The 17490-nt window shown below is 36.1% G+C and overlaps 2 pseudogenes; both read left to right on the top strand.

Moving 5' to 3' along the window:
- Nucleotides 1-15717: 15717 nt before the first annotated feature.
- LOC143667958 (coiled-coil domain-containing protein 92 pseudogene) lies at nucleotides 15718-16170 on the top strand (annotated as a pseudogene).
- Nucleotides 16171-16281: 111 nt separating this feature from the next.
- LOC143667959 (coiled-coil domain-containing protein 92 pseudogene) lies at nucleotides 16282-16665 on the top strand (annotated as a pseudogene).
- The last annotated feature ends 825 nt before the right edge of the window (nucleotides 16666-17490 follow it).

A 17490-nucleotide genomic window follows, 5' to 3' on the forward strand; every position in this document is an offset into this window, starting at 1 on the left:
CCATTACTCATATCAGCTAAAATGAAAGGCATTATCCCTATCAATCCACAATCCCCAGTAGGAACAGTCCATCCCGAGTAGATTTAGGGTGATTTCTCAGTTATATGTGCAAATAAATCCAGGTCTTGCTTAAGCCAGTTAATCACATGCAACTGGAAAGACTCCTAATTCCCTTCTAAACTGAATTATGTGCTACCTGTTCTGGGTTCCCATTAAATTCATACACTCCTCTAGGAGCGATTAACAAACTATACCTCAATTATGTGTTTGCTCGTCTCTTTGTCAACTAGACCACAGCTTCTTTAAGATAGGGACTATCTTCTCTCTTCTTTTTTTAAAATTTTTTGCACTTATCTGTTTATCAGAGAATAGGTATCCAATATAAATTTTAAAAAAATACTAGATGATAACAAATGAATATTTTCCTTGTTATTTTTAATGTTTTTAGATTTGTTCTTCAACAGAAATAAGATCCAGGACTCTAATTTGGCTTCAGAGAAGCACTGTTTTACTTTTAACAATTTAAATAACTATTATATTGCTTAGTACATCTACAGTGGAGCTTAAACACTGCTAAACTGTCCCACCCTCTGTGCCTTTTATCACATTCTAGAACTGAGTGCTTGTCAGAAAATTGGCAATTTTTACTCAGGTATAAGGGGTAGTAAAAAAAATCTAAGACTAAAATACTGAGGGTACCAAACTTTATCTACTGTAACACCTACTTATCTTAAAGAATGAAGCATATCACAGAATGTCTTCTGTTACTCTTTACCAATTTGAAGCTAACAAATCAATGAGATTTACTCAAAGTGTGCTTGTATCAGTTTCCTGCAGCTGTAATACATTATCACAAACTAGATGGCTAAAACCAATAGAACTTTATTCTCCCACAGTTCTGGAGACTAAGTCAGAAATCTAGATGTTGGCAGCGTTGATTAGGCTCTGAAGGAGAATTTCTCCTATCCTCTGGTGGTTGCAAACAACCCTTGGTGCTCTTTGGTGTTGTAAATGCAACAGTCCAATCTCTTCCTCTGTTTTCATATGGCCTTTTTCTTCTGTGTTTCTATGTCTCCAAACCTCTCTGTCCTTATAAGGATATAAGTCATTGGATTTAGGGCCTGCCCTAAGGATTTCACTTTAACTTATTACATCTGCAAATACCCTGTTTTCAAGTCAGATCATGGTCACAGCACCAGTTGCTGATGTTGGGGGGACACAATGCAACCCACTAGAAATAGCTGACTATAGGACAGAAGAGAGTTGGTGGTTGGTTGGCTGGTTTTTATTTTTGTCTGAATTTCCTTCACTCAAGGTGTGGCACATTTTCTTAATGACAAACCTTGTGATCATATTAAAGAACTACTGAGTATAAAAATATTCTATCTGGAGAGATAAATGTCACCTACTAAAGCTGGAGCTATTGAAGAGTGAAACATTAGCAGGGGTTTTGTCTGCAATTTAAACCCCCAAAGTATAAATTCCTCCATTACATAAACTATAAAATATCTTTGTTCCCCACTGTGTTAACATTTTCCTGGGGCAATTACGACACACTCTCAGAATGCAAGCTGCATCAATGTATGGTGTGGACAATAAACTAAAATAAATGGATAAGCTTTGTGGATGACACAGTCTATCTTTGCTCCACTTGCGTGACTATTCTAATGTATTGAGTCAGCCAATTTTGGGTTAACTAGATCTTTTCCCAACATTTAGCAAAGACGTTTTAAATTTATCTTAGATTTACATATGAGACTCTCCAAAAAGTTAAGCTGTAACAAATGTCCTCTGGTCAATACTTAAATCTCCAATGTAGTAAAATATTCATATACCAGTCTAGCCAGTATTTGTGTTACAATTGTTCAATTAAAATTGATAGAACAATGATGATGATTCGATTTAACTCTTTGTCTATAGTTCTTACTCCTTGTTGTTAAGCAATAGAATTTATTACTTTATAACAAGGCAAAAATCTTGTAAAAAAATGAAGAAGTAATAACATATTACAAACTTTGGATATGGCAGGAAGGCAAATAAAGAGATTAAACCAAATCAATAGCTCTCTTCCAAATATGATCTTCTGGCAGGGTTTCCTATCTATCTCAGTGAATTGTGTGGCCATCCAGTCCTGGAATACAGGCACCTGAGAGTTCTCTTATTATCAGTCTCTCTTACCACATACCACCTCACTCTCTGGACCATATTTATTGTATTATGATGTCCTGCCAATCGTAAATTCTAAACATTTCTTGAATCCATTCACATTTCTCCAGCACTACTACCTTTCGCTAGTTGGAGGTACCACCATTTCTCACTGGATATTTACTTTGATAGTATCCTGGCTCTTGGCCTCTCATCTTTCCAGGCCCTCTCCAAACTACTCTTCACGTTTGAGCCAGAGTGATTTTATTTTAAAATGCAAAGTTATTCAGGTCTCTTCGTTATCACTATTATTAGAAGTAACATCAAAAACTTAAACAGTACCTTTAAGGCTAGATATGATCTGGTCCCAACTCATCTCCTACCTGGAGCCCTCCCATTCTTTGAGCTCTAGATAAAAAGCCTTCCTCTAATTTCTGGAACATGTTCTTTGCTTGTAGTGCTTAATGCATTTGAACTCATGTCGAACCTAATACTTGGCACAGATTTAATGCCAGATTTACATAGCAATAAATGTTTTGGTGAATGTGCAGGATGGATGAATGAATGCATGCATGCATGAATGAAGTATAATTAATGTTGCTGGATAGCATCTTACTAGGTGGATATTTAGTATCAGAATTCTTGCTCTGATATGCAAAACAGATATTTTATTTTCTTCAAGAAACAAACCACCAGTGACCACTATTGCATAATATATAAAGAATTCACGTTATAAAAATCAAAGCAATACTTCTTTGATTTCCGTGACAAGGGAAATCCATCTGCATTGTGACCAGAAGTACAAAGCCTACTTTATATGTTATATGCACTAATTAAAATATAATTTACTCATAGTGTTAATCCATAGAAAGATCTTCATGTAAAAATATTAAATAATAAATTCATACACATGGAAAAATTCACATTTTGACTGAGTGAGGCACAGAAACATTTGAGAGTAAAAATAACCAATAACAATGTCTTTGAAAGAATACAATTTAAAAATAAATGTTTGGTTCAGGCTGTTTTCTCAATGGGATACAGAATTGATTCTGAGCTGAGAATTCTAATATAATCAAGTCAATTTACCCTAAGATTCATTGTGTGGATGGAGAAAATTAGATGAAAGGTTAAGTATCTACTATGAACTAAGCAATGTATTAGGGACTTAACAAAAGTTATTGGTCTTCATCCTTCCTGAGGGTTAACTATCATTATTTCTATCTTACTATTAGGAAATAGAGCCTGGAAGTTTTCTCACATATTAAGGGGCAGAAGTGGTATTTATCTAACTTTAAAAGTAACTCTTGATATCCTGTGATTAACTATAGAGTCGTCCTTCTTATCATTTCTCCTTCTTAATAGCCAACATAAATCATTCTTATTTTGAGAGATTATTTTCTTGTACATATTTCTGAGTCACTGTCTACTCCTAACTTTTGCTGTAGACTTTATTTCAGTATTGTCTTGATCCGTTCATTATATTCATTTCCCCCATTCCCTAAATGTGACGATTCATCAAAGACCAATCATTAACTTAAAATATTTTTTGCATCTTGAAATTTATTATCACTCATTTGAATAAAAAATGTTGAAATCTGAGGATTCTAATTGGATAAGGTCTATCCTGTAACAACACTCCTGTATATCTCCTATGACCTATCTCTTTAATATAATGTTTAATATAACCTCTCTCTGAAGACTATATGTTAATGGCACCTTTCTGACTAGTCACCAAGTTTCTTGTATTTTAATCTTGACTTCCCACAACAAAAATTATTCATTCTAAAAGCAATCACTTTAAAGCCAAAAGTTTATCATTAAAAATATTTGGACAGGAACACCTCCAAGGAAAAGGACAGAACAGGGAGCTCCAGGATTCACTCTTCCTCTAAAAACAACTAGTGGTCAAGCAGAAACTATCTAAAACAACTGTTCTGGGACTGTACAGGTGAAAGGATGCTGAAACCTTCTTCCCCAAGAACATTTACTGATACGAGCTAATTATAATAAGCAAACTCATAGAGTTAGAATCTAGAATATAGGTTACCTGGAGATAGAATGGGGGTAAAGAGTGGGGAACCAATGCTTGATGTGTGCAGAATTTCTAATTAGGTTGATTGTAAATGTTTGTAAATGGATAGTGGGGATGGTAGGGCAATATTATGAGTGTAATTAACAGTGCTGAATTATGTGTGTGAATGTGGTTTGAAGTGGAAGTTTGGGTCATGTATGTTATTAAAAGGAAAGTTAGAGGATTTAACATGGGACTGTTTAACAGTGAAAACTGTTGTGGACAATGACTGAGGTTAGCAACACAAATATAAGGACATTCTTTCATGAATTATAGCAAATGTATGTCACTATTAAAGGTGTTAATAATAGAGTGATATATGGGAAAAATACATCTAATGCAAACTATAGACTACCGCTAGTAGTAATATTTTCCTTGCATCAATTGCAACAAAGGTACTACACAAATGCAAAATGTCAGCAAATGCAAAATGTCAGCAATAGAGACAATGGGGGCATTGTATTTTTATATGATTTTTATGTAACTTCTCTAATTAATAAAAAATAATTTAAAAAACATAATGCTAAGTGAAAGAAATCAAACATAGTACTACATACAGTATGATTCCATTTGTATAAAATGTAAATATAAATAATCTACAGAAAGAGAATTAGAATTGTGGTTATAAAGGCCGGAGGGAAGCTAGGATTGAGAGGTGACTGCTAAAGGGTATGGGGATTTTCTTTTTTGGAGTAATAAAAATGTTCTGCAGTTACAGATGAGTAAAAAATATGGATAAAAATAAACAAATAATAAGGGAAACAAAAGTTAAAATAAATTGAGTAGCTTGAAATACTAGTGGTCAAAGAGAGGGAGGGGTAAGGGGTATGGCATGTATGAGTTTTTCTTTTTTATTTCTTTTGCTGGAGAGACACAAATATTCAAAACAATGTTCATGGTGATGAATACACAACTATGTGATGATATTGTGAGTCATTGATTATAACCATATCAAGAATGTTTGTATGTCAAGAATATTTGTATGTTTGTTTTTTACAATTAATTTTTTTTAATGTTCTATAGTTGATTGTACTGAAGAATGTACAACTCTGATTGTATTGAAAGCCATTATACAATTTGGATGGATTATATTAATGTGGATATAGTTCGAATAAAAGTTTTTAAAAAAATATTTGGACAAAGGGCAAAAAATTTTGATGTCTTCTCTACATTGTAGATCTTGTAGATCATTATATTTACAGATTTTGGTTCAATGTAATTAGCCCTTAGAAATGACTGGCTGGTTTTACTTTTAATATGAATCATCTCTAATTTAGAGGCAACCTTGTTTGAATTAAACAACCTCTGTATTTAAGATGGAAGATCCAGCTTTATTCTGTTAGTAACTTGCTAAGCATTTCACCTTTGTAATCTTTCTTTCTGTCTTCTATGCAAGCAAGAAAAGGAGTAATTATTTTTATGATGTTTTTAGCACAAAAAATGACTTTTATATTTTTATAAAGTATGACATGTCATAGTTGAGAAAAAAAATTGCCCAAATCATCAACTTTCAGTAAGCATTAATCCTGTGTGGATTAATAGAAAGTTGATAGAAAGAACTAATTTTATTCAAACTTGGAAACTTATTAGTGTGGACCTAATTTTATTGGAATTTCAAGGAAAAAATAATTAATGGAAACCAAACAGATTGATGAAATTCACGTTAAGTACTTCTCCATAAAAAATTTCTATTTTCAGAAGATTTCCCTAAAGTAAGAATTATTGTATGAGGTCAGAGTTATGTTTGTTTTGTTTGCAACTACAAGATTCAACTTTAAACAGTATCTCTTGACTCAATGCTACACCAGATGGGATTTAGTACACTTCTACTTTGCCTTTCACCTTAAAGAGTCTCATCCCAATTGTTTGTTGATTATAATTATTTTTATACTGCCAAACTTTATACCTTCACATAATTCTCTCAACTGTATTTAAATTAATACATTTTTCTCTGTTAGTTCTTTTTATCTGTTGGGTCTCATCCCAATTGTTTGTTGATTATAATTATTTAATCTTAAAGTCTCATCCCAATTGTTTGTTTATTGTAATTATTTTTATATTGCCAAACTTTATACCTTCACATAATTCTCTCAACTGTATTTAAATTAATACATTTTTCTCTGTTAGTTCTTTTTATCTGTTGGGTCTGCTTTCTTTTTTATAATAATTATTATTATTTTTTCACATGGGCAGGCACTGGGAATTGAACCCAAGTCTCCAGCATGTCAGGTGAGAACTCTGCCTGCTGAGCCATCATGGCCCATCTTAATTAATTTATTTTTAATTGAAGTAAAATATACTTTACACAAAAATCAGTTTAATCATTTTAAGTGGACAATTCTTTGACATTAAGTTCATCAAAATGCTGTGTATTGCTCACCACTATTTCCAGATTATTTTTATCATCCAAATTAAAACTCATACTTATTTGACAATAACTCACCATTCCTCCCTCTTTTACCCCCAGTAACCACTACTCTGCCTTCTGTCTCTATGAATTTGCTTATCATAAGTATTTAATACAAGAGAAATCATACATTTACCCTTTTGTGCTGGCTTTTTTTACTCAACATGATACCTTCAAAGTTGATCCATGCTTTAGCATGTACTAGGATTTCACCTCTTTTCTATGGCTGAACAACATTCTATTGTATGGATATACCACATTTTGCTTACCCATTCATCTGTTGATGGACACTTGAGTTGCTTCCACCTTTTGGCTATTGTGAATAAACTGTGATATACATTGGTGTACAAAAATCTGTTCAAGTCCCTGCTTTCAGTTCTTTTGGATATATATATATATATATATATATATATATATATATATCCAAAATCATATGTTATATATAATAGCCAAATCATATAATAGCCAAATCATATGTTAACTCTAGGTTGAATTTTCTGAGGAATTGCTAAATTGTTTTCTACATGACTGCACCATTTTTTGCATTCCCATGAACAATGTAGGGTTCATTTCATGAACAACAAATAGTTCCTATTTCTCTACATCATCACTAACTCTTATTTTGTTTTTAAAATAATAACCATCCTAGTTGGTATGAAGTGGTATCTCATAGCTTGAATTTGCATTTTTAATGGTCAATGATTTCAAGTATGTTTTAATATACTTATTGGCCTTATCTATTTTGAAGAAATGTCTACTCAAGTCCTTGGCCCATTTGTCAGTTGGATTGTCCTTTCATTGTTGAGTTGTAGGAGTACTTGATATATTTTGGTTATTAAACACTTATCAGATATATGTTCTTAAATGAATAATAACCTGTTTTGACTAGTGCCAACCTAGTTTCAGTTGTGCACACACTCTCTATTCCTGCATATCTCCATCTCTTCCCCATTTATATTGCAATTGGCTCAGAGTATATCTTTATACATTTATGCCTACTAACATAGATTTAAAATATCATTTTACATACTTGCCTTTAAGTCATATGGGGGGTGTAAGAATTTACAACCCCAATGTACAATGATTTAGAATTTTATACTTACCCATGTAATTACTTTCACCAATATTCTTTATTTCTATTATGGCTTCAGGTTACTCTCTAGTGTCCTTTCATTTCAGTCTGAAGGACTCCCTTCAGCATTTCTTGTAGGGCAGGTCTTTTGTTAATAAATTCAGTTTTTGTTTAACTGTAAGAAACTTAATTTCTCCTTCCTTTTTGAAAGATAATTTTGATGGTTATAGATTTCTTGGTTAAGAGTCCTCTCCCCCCATCCCCCTCACACTTCTCTCGCTCTCCCTCTCTCTCTCTCTCTCTTTCTTTCTGGAATTTAAAGATGTCATACCATTGTCTCTTGGCCACCATGGTTTCTGATGAAAACTCCACTGTGAATTTGTATTGGAAATCCCTTATCCTTTTTTCCTTGCTGCTTTCAAAATCCTCTCTTTGTCTTTGGATTTTGTTTCCCTATAACGTGTCTTGGTAAGATTTCTCAGAGTTGATCCTGCTTAGAGTTCATTGAGTTTCCTGGGATTATATATTCATGTCTTTCATCAGATTTGGGAAATTTTTGGCCCTTATTTCTTCTAATACTTTTTCTACCCATTTTTTTCTCTCTTGTGTTCTGGGACTCCAATGATGCTTATATTGGTATGCTTTATGGTCTCTCAGACTCTATTCATTTTTCTTCATAATTTTTCCTTTCTGTTACACACACTAGATAATTTCTATTATCTTGTCTTCAAGTTTGCTGATGTTTTCTTCTGCCTGTTCACATCAGCTGTTGAATATATCTGAGTTTTTCATTTCAATTACTGTACTTTGCAGCCTCTAAATTTCTGTTTAGTTCCTATTTATAATTTTGCTTTGTTCAGACAGTGCTTTCCTAGTTTCCTTTAGCTCTATGTATATGGATTCCTTTAGGTCATGGAACATATTTAAAATAGTAGATATAAAGTCTTTGACTAATTGCTTCCCCAGGGATGGTTTCTGGCAATCTTTTTTCCTGTGAATGGTCCTTATCTTCCTTCTTCCTTGTGTGTTTTTAAATTTTTGTTGATAAATGGACATTCGGAATATTATATTGTTATAATTGTGGAAATTTAGTTCTCCTATTCCTCTATGAATGCTAGGTGTTTTTTTAATTCTAATTGAGAGCTAGTACAGTCAATTTGTGACTTTTCCAAATGATATGCTCCTAAACAGTCAATGGAAAGAGAAAAGAGAAAAAATAGGTTCAGCCTCTTTAAGACTTTTCTGATGCTTTTGTCTGAGGGGAGAAGGTAGAACAATGGCTCTCCTCAGACCTGGCTGTCCAACCATCTGAAGTAACTAATCAAAAGCAGTTATATGGCTAAAGGCCCCCAGAATTAAGAAGCCTAGTTCTTTACAACTCAACCTGGTAACAACAAGCTGCACCAGGAGCCCAGGCTGCAGTCCCTACTGTTGCCTGCCAAGAGGTTGGGGAGGGGAAATAAAAACTGCTGTATAGAGGATGAAATTCATTGATATTTAATGCAATTTACATGATCTCTTCTTCCAGCTCTTCTTTGGATGCTGCACACCATTCCACTACATTACAGAGTTTCAAAGTAATTTATTCAGTTTCTGCTAATTCGAGTTGACTTGGTGGAAGCACCAGTTTATGGAACTTCCTACTTCACCACTTTCCTATCATCCTATTTTTCTATCAGTTCTTTGACCATAGGGTCTTCATACCTGAAATCTTTATTTTCAGCTATTTTTTGTCTGGATTTGGGCATCAGGCACAAATTCTTTTTTTTTCGATCTTAGTAACATGCCCATTCTTCTAAGTTTCAGTATGCTTGGGAATATCTGCCTTGCCTTTAAACTTGGAGGACAGTTTAGCTAGATATGAAATTCTTTGATCATGCTTTCTTTTTAAACATTTTTTAGTGTAAAATATATATACAAAAAACCTAAATTTTAAAGTGTATTGTTACAAGTAGGTATAGAACAGATTTCAGAGTTTGAAATGGGTTAAAGTTACATAATTTTAGATTTTTCTTTCTCGTTGCTCCAAGACACTGGAAATGGAAAGAAATATCAATATAATGATTCAGCAATCATATGCATTTGCTAAATCCTATCTTCTCTGTTATAATTCCTCCTCTCCTATGATCTTTCTTCCAATCTTTAGGGATATTTGGGCTATGCTCATTCTAACATTTTTATATTGGAAAAGGGTGTTGATAATATGAGATGGGGAGTGGAACTTGTTGATATTCTGGAGTGACTGGCCTCTCTGAATTTCAGGACTTATCTGGCCTAGGGACCCATCTGGAGGTTTTAGCTTTCTAGAAAGCATTCTTAGTGTGTGAAACATTTGAAGAATCTCAGATAAAGTCCTAGGTGTTCTTCACGGTTGACAGGAATGGTTTTGGTTCAGAGTTGGTCAACCCTGGTAATTAGCAATATGTAGTTGAAGCTGGCTTAAAAGGAGCCTTCAGAGTAACCTCTAGACTCCTTTTGAACTCTCTCTGTCACTGATATTTTATTAGTTACACTTCTTTTCCCTCTTTCGGTCAGGATGGAATTGTTGATTCCATAGTGCCAGGTCTGGATTCGTCACTCAAAGTCATCTCCCATGTCTCCAGGGAGACTTTCATTCCTGGATGTCATGTCCCATGTAAGGGGAAAGGTAATGATTTCACTTTCAGAGTTGGGCTTAGAGAGAGAGCAGTCACATCTGAGTAACAAAAAAATGTTTTCTGGAACTAACTCTTAAGCATAACTATAGGTAGACTTAGCTTCTCTGCTACAGAAATAGGCCTCACAAGAGCCAGCCTCAAGATCAAGGGCTTGGCTTATTGACTTGGGAGTGCCTAATGTCTGAGATAGTATCAGGGTTTCCCTGGTGGTAGAGGTTAAAAGTTCCACTTTTTTTTTTCCAGTCCCTCAAGGGACTTTGCCAATACTTTTAAATTATCTGCTCAGCATACTCTGAAATGTATCTTGGTATGACATTAGCTATACAAAATTACAAGCGTTCATTCCCATTCTGGGCTGAATGTGTTTGGGTTGTTTAAATGATCCATCCATACAAGTTGAATTAGATTATGTGCTACAGAAAATTTAGGTTTTGGGCAAAATAAACCTTTATTCCTTTGGTCTCATATAGTAGGTGAAGTTTTAAAATACTGACAATGTCTTCCTTACTCTTGTGTTCTGATTTACCTTAGCCCTGACCTGATCAGCGTCATTCTCATCTGTACCTGAAGCCTGAAGCCTTATCTCTTTTTCAGTTTCTTTAACAGTTGTATTTAGCAATGCTGATTTTCAAAGCTGCAGAACTCTGACTCTGAGTCATACGTGTCACAAAGGTAGCAAAAGTTCCAGGGAGAAATTTTGTGTACTCTAGAAAAAGCCATGTTCTTTAACCCTGATTCAATATTGTTGATGGGATCTTTTGGACTAAGTTGTATCCATGGAGATGTGTCTCCACTCATTCGAGGTGTGTTGCTCACTAGAGTCCCTTAAAAAGGAACCATTCTGGACAAAGCTTCAGAGCCCACACAGAGAGAGGTGTTTGGAGATGCAGAAAGGAAATGCCCCAAGGGAAGGTGATTTGAAATGAGTAGCCTATAGAGAAAGCTAGCAGACTTTGCCATGTGCCTTCTCAGCTGACAGAGAAATCCCAAATGTCATTGGCCCTTTCTTGAGTCAAGGTATCTTTCTCTGGATAACTTACTGTGGACATTTTATGGCCTTAGAAATGTAAACTAGTAACTTAATAAACTCCCTGTATTTCCTACATTTCTGGGTTAGCATTAACAAACTAAAACATGAACATGAGTATACACATATAGCATAGCATCTCAAAATCTAGAAATAACATTTACAGTTTTGGGATAAATGTATCTGCTATAAGAGTTTATAATCTAGACCCCAATTTTCTTATAAATATTTTCTAAAAGAGACCATATAATATTGGTTCTTTTATTTATGGCTTATTTTAAACATACTTTCTTTATCTCAAAATTCTGTAGGTTTTGCTTCTTTGTCTTCTGGCATTGAATGGGACTATAGTGAGATTTCTAACCAATCACACTTACTCTCCTTATCAGCAACTTGGTTTCTCTGTCAGGATAGCCTTATGATTTTTTTTAATTCTCTTGGTTTACTAAGTTTACCAAGATATAATCTGGTATTAAACATTAGCTATGTTTTTATCCTCCCTGGGACACTGTAGTCCTTTTCATTCTGTAAGCCCAAGTCATATTTTTTTTCCTAGAAATGTATTTATTTATTTAAAATCTCTTTTGTTTTCTTTTTGGAATACAGCTATGCATTTGGGAGATCCCCACTCCCAAAGACTGATTGTCTTTATTTCTATTATCAACTCTAAAACTATTTTCATGTTTTTTTCAATTTTGTTTTGAGTAATTTCTTCAAGCCTATTCATATTTTGTATCCCTGACATTGCTTTATTTGTCTTGATTCTAGTTTTTGGTGTCTCTAATATGGCTTTCAGGCTTAATATAGTTTTCATGTGTCAGTTTTTCTTTGAGTAATTTCTTCAAGCCTGTCCATATTTTGTGTTCCTGATTTTCTTTAATTCCCATTTATTCTAATTTTGTCTGTTTCTGGCAAAGCTTTCATTTTTGTCTTCTATTTCTATTTTCAGCTGCCTGATAACTTTTAATCTCCATTTTTTTACTTTACTAACTCCCTTATATCATTGAGTCTCTTTTTCAGCTCCTTTCTCTTTTTATGTGTATTATGTATATATGCATATATATGTATGTGTGGAGATATAGCTATATATGGATATAGATATATGCTTTTTAATTTCATTGAGAGTATGGACTATGATTTTTCAGAACAATTGCAATTATCTTTATCTTTTAGAATGACTGAACATTTTGGTGACTGACATTCATGGAGCATTTGCTATTTGCAGACACTATTCTAAGCCCTTTATACTAATTATCTTATTTAATATAAGTTCTTAATTTGTTTGCATATATTCCTTCACTTCTTTTTCTTTTTTGGCACATGCCTTTCAGTTTATTAGTCATCTCTAAAGGAATTAAATGAGTTACCACCTGGATATTATAAAGCAGTGTGGCAAGAAGGGGATTTTGGAGTAAGCTAGAGTTGTCAATAGTCTCTACTGGGACTAGATTTCTCTAACACCTCATACTCAAATATTATTTCCTTATAACCTGGAACATTTGTCTTCAATATTTTTATGGAATTCATTTAGAAAAGCACTTTAAGTCTATTGCAACCTGGCTTTTACTATTTTTTCTAACCCTTTCAGTCCATTTCACTTTCAGCAATGACAAATTCACACCTCTCACATCTTTCCTCAGCCATGCTCAACATTAGACCAGTAATTGCAAACTCAAATATCTCCAAGGACCAGATAGGTAGATATAACAAGTATACCAACTTCTGATGTCAGTCTATTTTTTACATTTCCAGGGAAAAAAAGTCATCTTTTAGTTAAAGATGATGTACTAAGACATTTTTTCCCTCAATTTCCTTATTCAAACTCCACTCAAAACAACATAATTGCAAAGAATAAAAAGATAAACCACACACATCCAAAAAAATAAATAAAAATATATAAAAAATGAACATATTCACTGTTATCTTTTCAATAAGGAAACGACCACAATAAGAAACCTCACAAACTATGAGGATAACTTGCAAAGGGCTGCAGAAAGATGAGGCAGTACACAGAGAACCAACATCTCCTTTGTGACTTTGAGTGGCATATGTTTTTTTCCTTTCAATCCCCATCCTGAAAGGCATATTCAATAATCCTTTGAGATTTTATATATATGTATGCATATATATATATATATCCTCCAAAGCTTTTCTTTCTATTGCTGTGGTTTCAGTGGTCACATTCTCCTCTAGGAAGAATGTATTTCCTTTTTCTTAGGGACAGGGAGAGTGAGTGATAGTACACACTATTAAACCTACCTATTCTTAAAAAGTTTGGGTAAATGTTATCCCCAAGTGTAGTAGTCATTAACCTGTAGTCCTCTATCAACTTGCTTCTAATATGTCAACTCATCTAAGGTAGATTATGCATTTTGTATAAAAGTTGAATGGAAACAAATACAACTTACTTTCCCTCCCACTTTGGATGAATTGTTACCAATTCTGGATGAAATACTGATTTATAAGGTTGATCTGAAAATCTGGTGGCATTCATTGTTTTTGATTCACTTTTAAATGTTATGACATCTGAACTACTTGTTGACAAAATCAATTTCTTATATAAATAGAATTTTTTTAAAACGAGACATATTCATTACAGCATATCTAGGTATAATAAATGAAAGTTTAAAAACAATGTAAATGCATAGAAATATTAAGGTGTTTGAGTAAAAGTTATACAGCTTTCAAAAATAACGCTTTTGACATATCTAAAGAAATAATGTTCAGTCTCAACATGAAAGTAAGAAATGTCACATGTATTTTTTATGAAAACAGAACAAAATGGAAGAATAAATTAAAATTAATGAAAATAATCAAAGGAATCATATTTTAACAAATAAGCATTTTCCCCTAGTACAGTTTATTTTTCAGCCTATTGAATAAAACCAGGTAGAATACGGGTGGTTCAGTGGTAGAATGCTCACCTGCCATGTGGGAGAATGGGGCTCGATTCCCAACCCATGCATCCCTCCCCCCAAAAGAAAACAAAACAAAAAATCCAGTCAGGTAACTCTTGAGTTTTTATACATATATAAATTTATACATGTATAAGTTCATTCTTGTATAAATTTTTTTCCAACATGAATTCTTCTCCAGGGAGATGTTTTACCTTAAAGTATTCTGATATGTTTCCAAGGCTCATGTTCTAGTCAGAAGCAAAGGTGAGGTCAGTAAAGGAAGCTCAAACCATTCAGCATTAAGGTCTTTGTCAGCTATCACCAACAGCAGGGTTTATGACAAATGAGGAATCAGGCTTCCAGCTGAATTTCAGTTTAGTTATTTTTGTTTTAATGTATGTGTGAATCAATTAATCCTGTCATAGAAGGGCATCGTAAACTGTGTGCCAGAGTTAATGAGTCAGACATTATCACATCATTACACCAGCTGGCATAATGTAGCATGTGTTGTTTGTCATAATATACACTGCCATGCTTAACAACCATTAATTGTTTACATGAGCAGTCATATTTTTCTTCAAAGAACCTTCAGTGACTGGTTAATATTTTGAAGGTTTTTTAAGTGAATAACTATTACAAGGAAAAGATATTGTCATGACAATAGCCCACAATATAAGCAACTACAACAAAAGGAAGATATTTTAAAAAAATTCTCATGCAACAGAATCAAATAAATCATAAGAGTCACTTGCATGGCTGATTCTACTACCACTAGAAATGATCCCCTAGACGAAAGGAAAGATACTAACTTAAGAAAAAGTTAGTGAGGTGGAATTGCCTATTGGTATATCTTAGAGAATCAATGAAGCCTGCACCCAGGTGATTCATTATCACCAGGACCTCTTGAGAGAAGATACAATCATGGGTTTACAATTTTTTTTAATCATTATAAAAAGCTTGGCTCTTGTGGTTTTCTTGGCTGATGAAAGGCAGCATGTGACCATCACAGCCAAAGTTATAGTTTACCAGCTTTCCATGGATTGGTTTACGTGAACTTCTGCATATTTTTATCAGCCACATGGCTTTCCTTAGCCAAACACGGACATCACAAGTGAAAATAAAATTTCCCAAAGACTTTGCCCCCATAAAGATGGCAAAGTGAGAAGCTTCAGGGACTTATCCCCTCATAAAAATTTTGGACAATGAGCGAGGGTGCACCGCGGCGAGCGCTCGGGTGGGAGCCGGGTGATGCGCTCCGTGGCTGGCGCAGACTGACCTCCCTCGGCGGGCCGGCCGGGGCTGGGCCGGGACCTGGAGCAGCCCCGCCCATGGGCCGCTGGCCCCCGCTGCCGCCCGCCAGGACGACGACCGAGACGAAGGGGGGGCAGCCGCAAGAAGGACCACGACGTCCGCTCCCGCAGGTCATCTGGAAGTCAGCATGGCAGCCACAAACCTGGAGAACCAGTTGCACAGTGCACAGAAGAACCTGTCGTTCCTTCAGCGGGAACATGCCAGCACACTCAAGGGGCTGCATGCCGAGATCAGGCGACTGCAGCAACACTGCACAGATTTAACCTATGAGCTGACACTCAAAAGTTCAGAACAGACAGGAGCTGGAACTTCTAGAAGCAGTGAACTGAAGAAAAGATGCGAAGAACTGGAAGCTCAGCTGAAATTCAAGGAAAATGAAAATAATGAATTGTTAAAAGAACTGGAGCAGAAAAATGCAATGATCACAGTGCTGGAGAACACCATCAAAGAGAGGGAGAAGAAGTACTTGGAAGAACTGAAAGTGAAAAGCCATAAGCTGAACATGCTGTCAAGCGAGCTAGAGCAGCGCGCAGGCATCATCGCCTACCTGACCTCCCAGCTGCACGCCGCCAAGAAGTAACTCCTGAGCTCCAGCGGGACCTCAGATGCCAGCCCATCTGGGAGTCCCGTGCTGGCCAGCTACAAGCCAGCACCCCCCAAAGACAAGCTACCCGAGACGCCTCGCCGCCGGATGAAAAAGAGCCTCTCGGCTCCTCTGCACCCAGAATTTGAGGAGGTCTACAGATTCGGGGCTGAGAGCCGGAAACTACTATTGCGGGAACCAGTGGATGCTATGCCTGACCCTACCCCATTTTTGCTGGCCAGGGAGTCGGCCGAGGTCCACCTCATCAAAGAGAGGCCCCTCGTCATTCCCCCCATCGCTTCTGACCGTGGCTCCAGCGAGCAGCACAGCCCGGCGCGCGAGAAGCAGCACAAGGCCCACGTCGGAGTAGCCCACCGCATCCACCACGTCACCGCACCGCAGGCACAGCCCGAGGTGGAGACGCTGGCGGTCGATCAGGTGAACGGAGGGAAAGTTGTGAGGAAGCACCCAGGGGCGGACAGAGCTGTGTAAGGCCTGCCCCAGGCACCCTTAGCCTCCCTCTGGCGGTGCACCACGACCATGACTAGGACAGGCTCACCCACACCTTTTATTTTCATTCCCACGCAAGCCAACTTTTTTTCAGACCTATCAACAGATTATTCTCCTTCTTCTGCTCCTCTTGCCCTTTCACTAACACCAAAATATGATCCTGTCTCCAATGCAGAACACGTATTTACTAATTGCTGTGGCCAAATACCTGCATACTGAATAGCTTGCTTCTGATCCTACTCCATGTAATCTAAATGCACAGGCCGCAGGCTGCATCACTACTCGATATTAACAAAATCAGATAGCAACACGCCTAATTACAGTCGGAGCAACACATATCAACCTCAATACCTTGTCTCCTCTGCTCCCCAGGATGGCCCATATGGAGCAGCCCCTGCTCCTGCCTGGAGGCCCCTGTACCTTCCCCACCAGCCCCTCCCAGGGCCACCTGGTACCTGAGTGCTGTCTGTGTATGTCACGGGAACTAAATGACATTACTCCTCACATCAACATGATCTGAATGTGTGTTCATATTTTTTGTTAGTTTTCTCCAAAATGTTCAAGATCCCAACAAACTTTATTTTCTAAACCTGAAAAAAAAAAAAAATTTGGACAATGAGCAAGAACTGGCAGGCACATATTTCCCAAACCTCCAGAAAACAATTAACAGACTGTAGTAACAGGGTGCATGTCAAGTCAAGAAAAAGGCTACTTAAAAGTGGTAGAATCAGGGCCACGGTGGCTCAGTAGGTAAGAATGCTTGCCTGCCATGCCCGAGGACCCGGGTTTGATTCCCGGTGCCTGCCC

This window comes from Tamandua tetradactyla, chromosome 24, assembly GCF_023851605.1.
Source record: "Tamandua tetradactyla isolate mTamTet1 chromosome 24, mTamTet1.pri, whole genome shotgun sequence".
NCBI classification, from domain to species: Eukaryota; Metazoa; Chordata; class Mammalia; order Pilosa; family Myrmecophagidae; genus Tamandua; species Tamandua tetradactyla.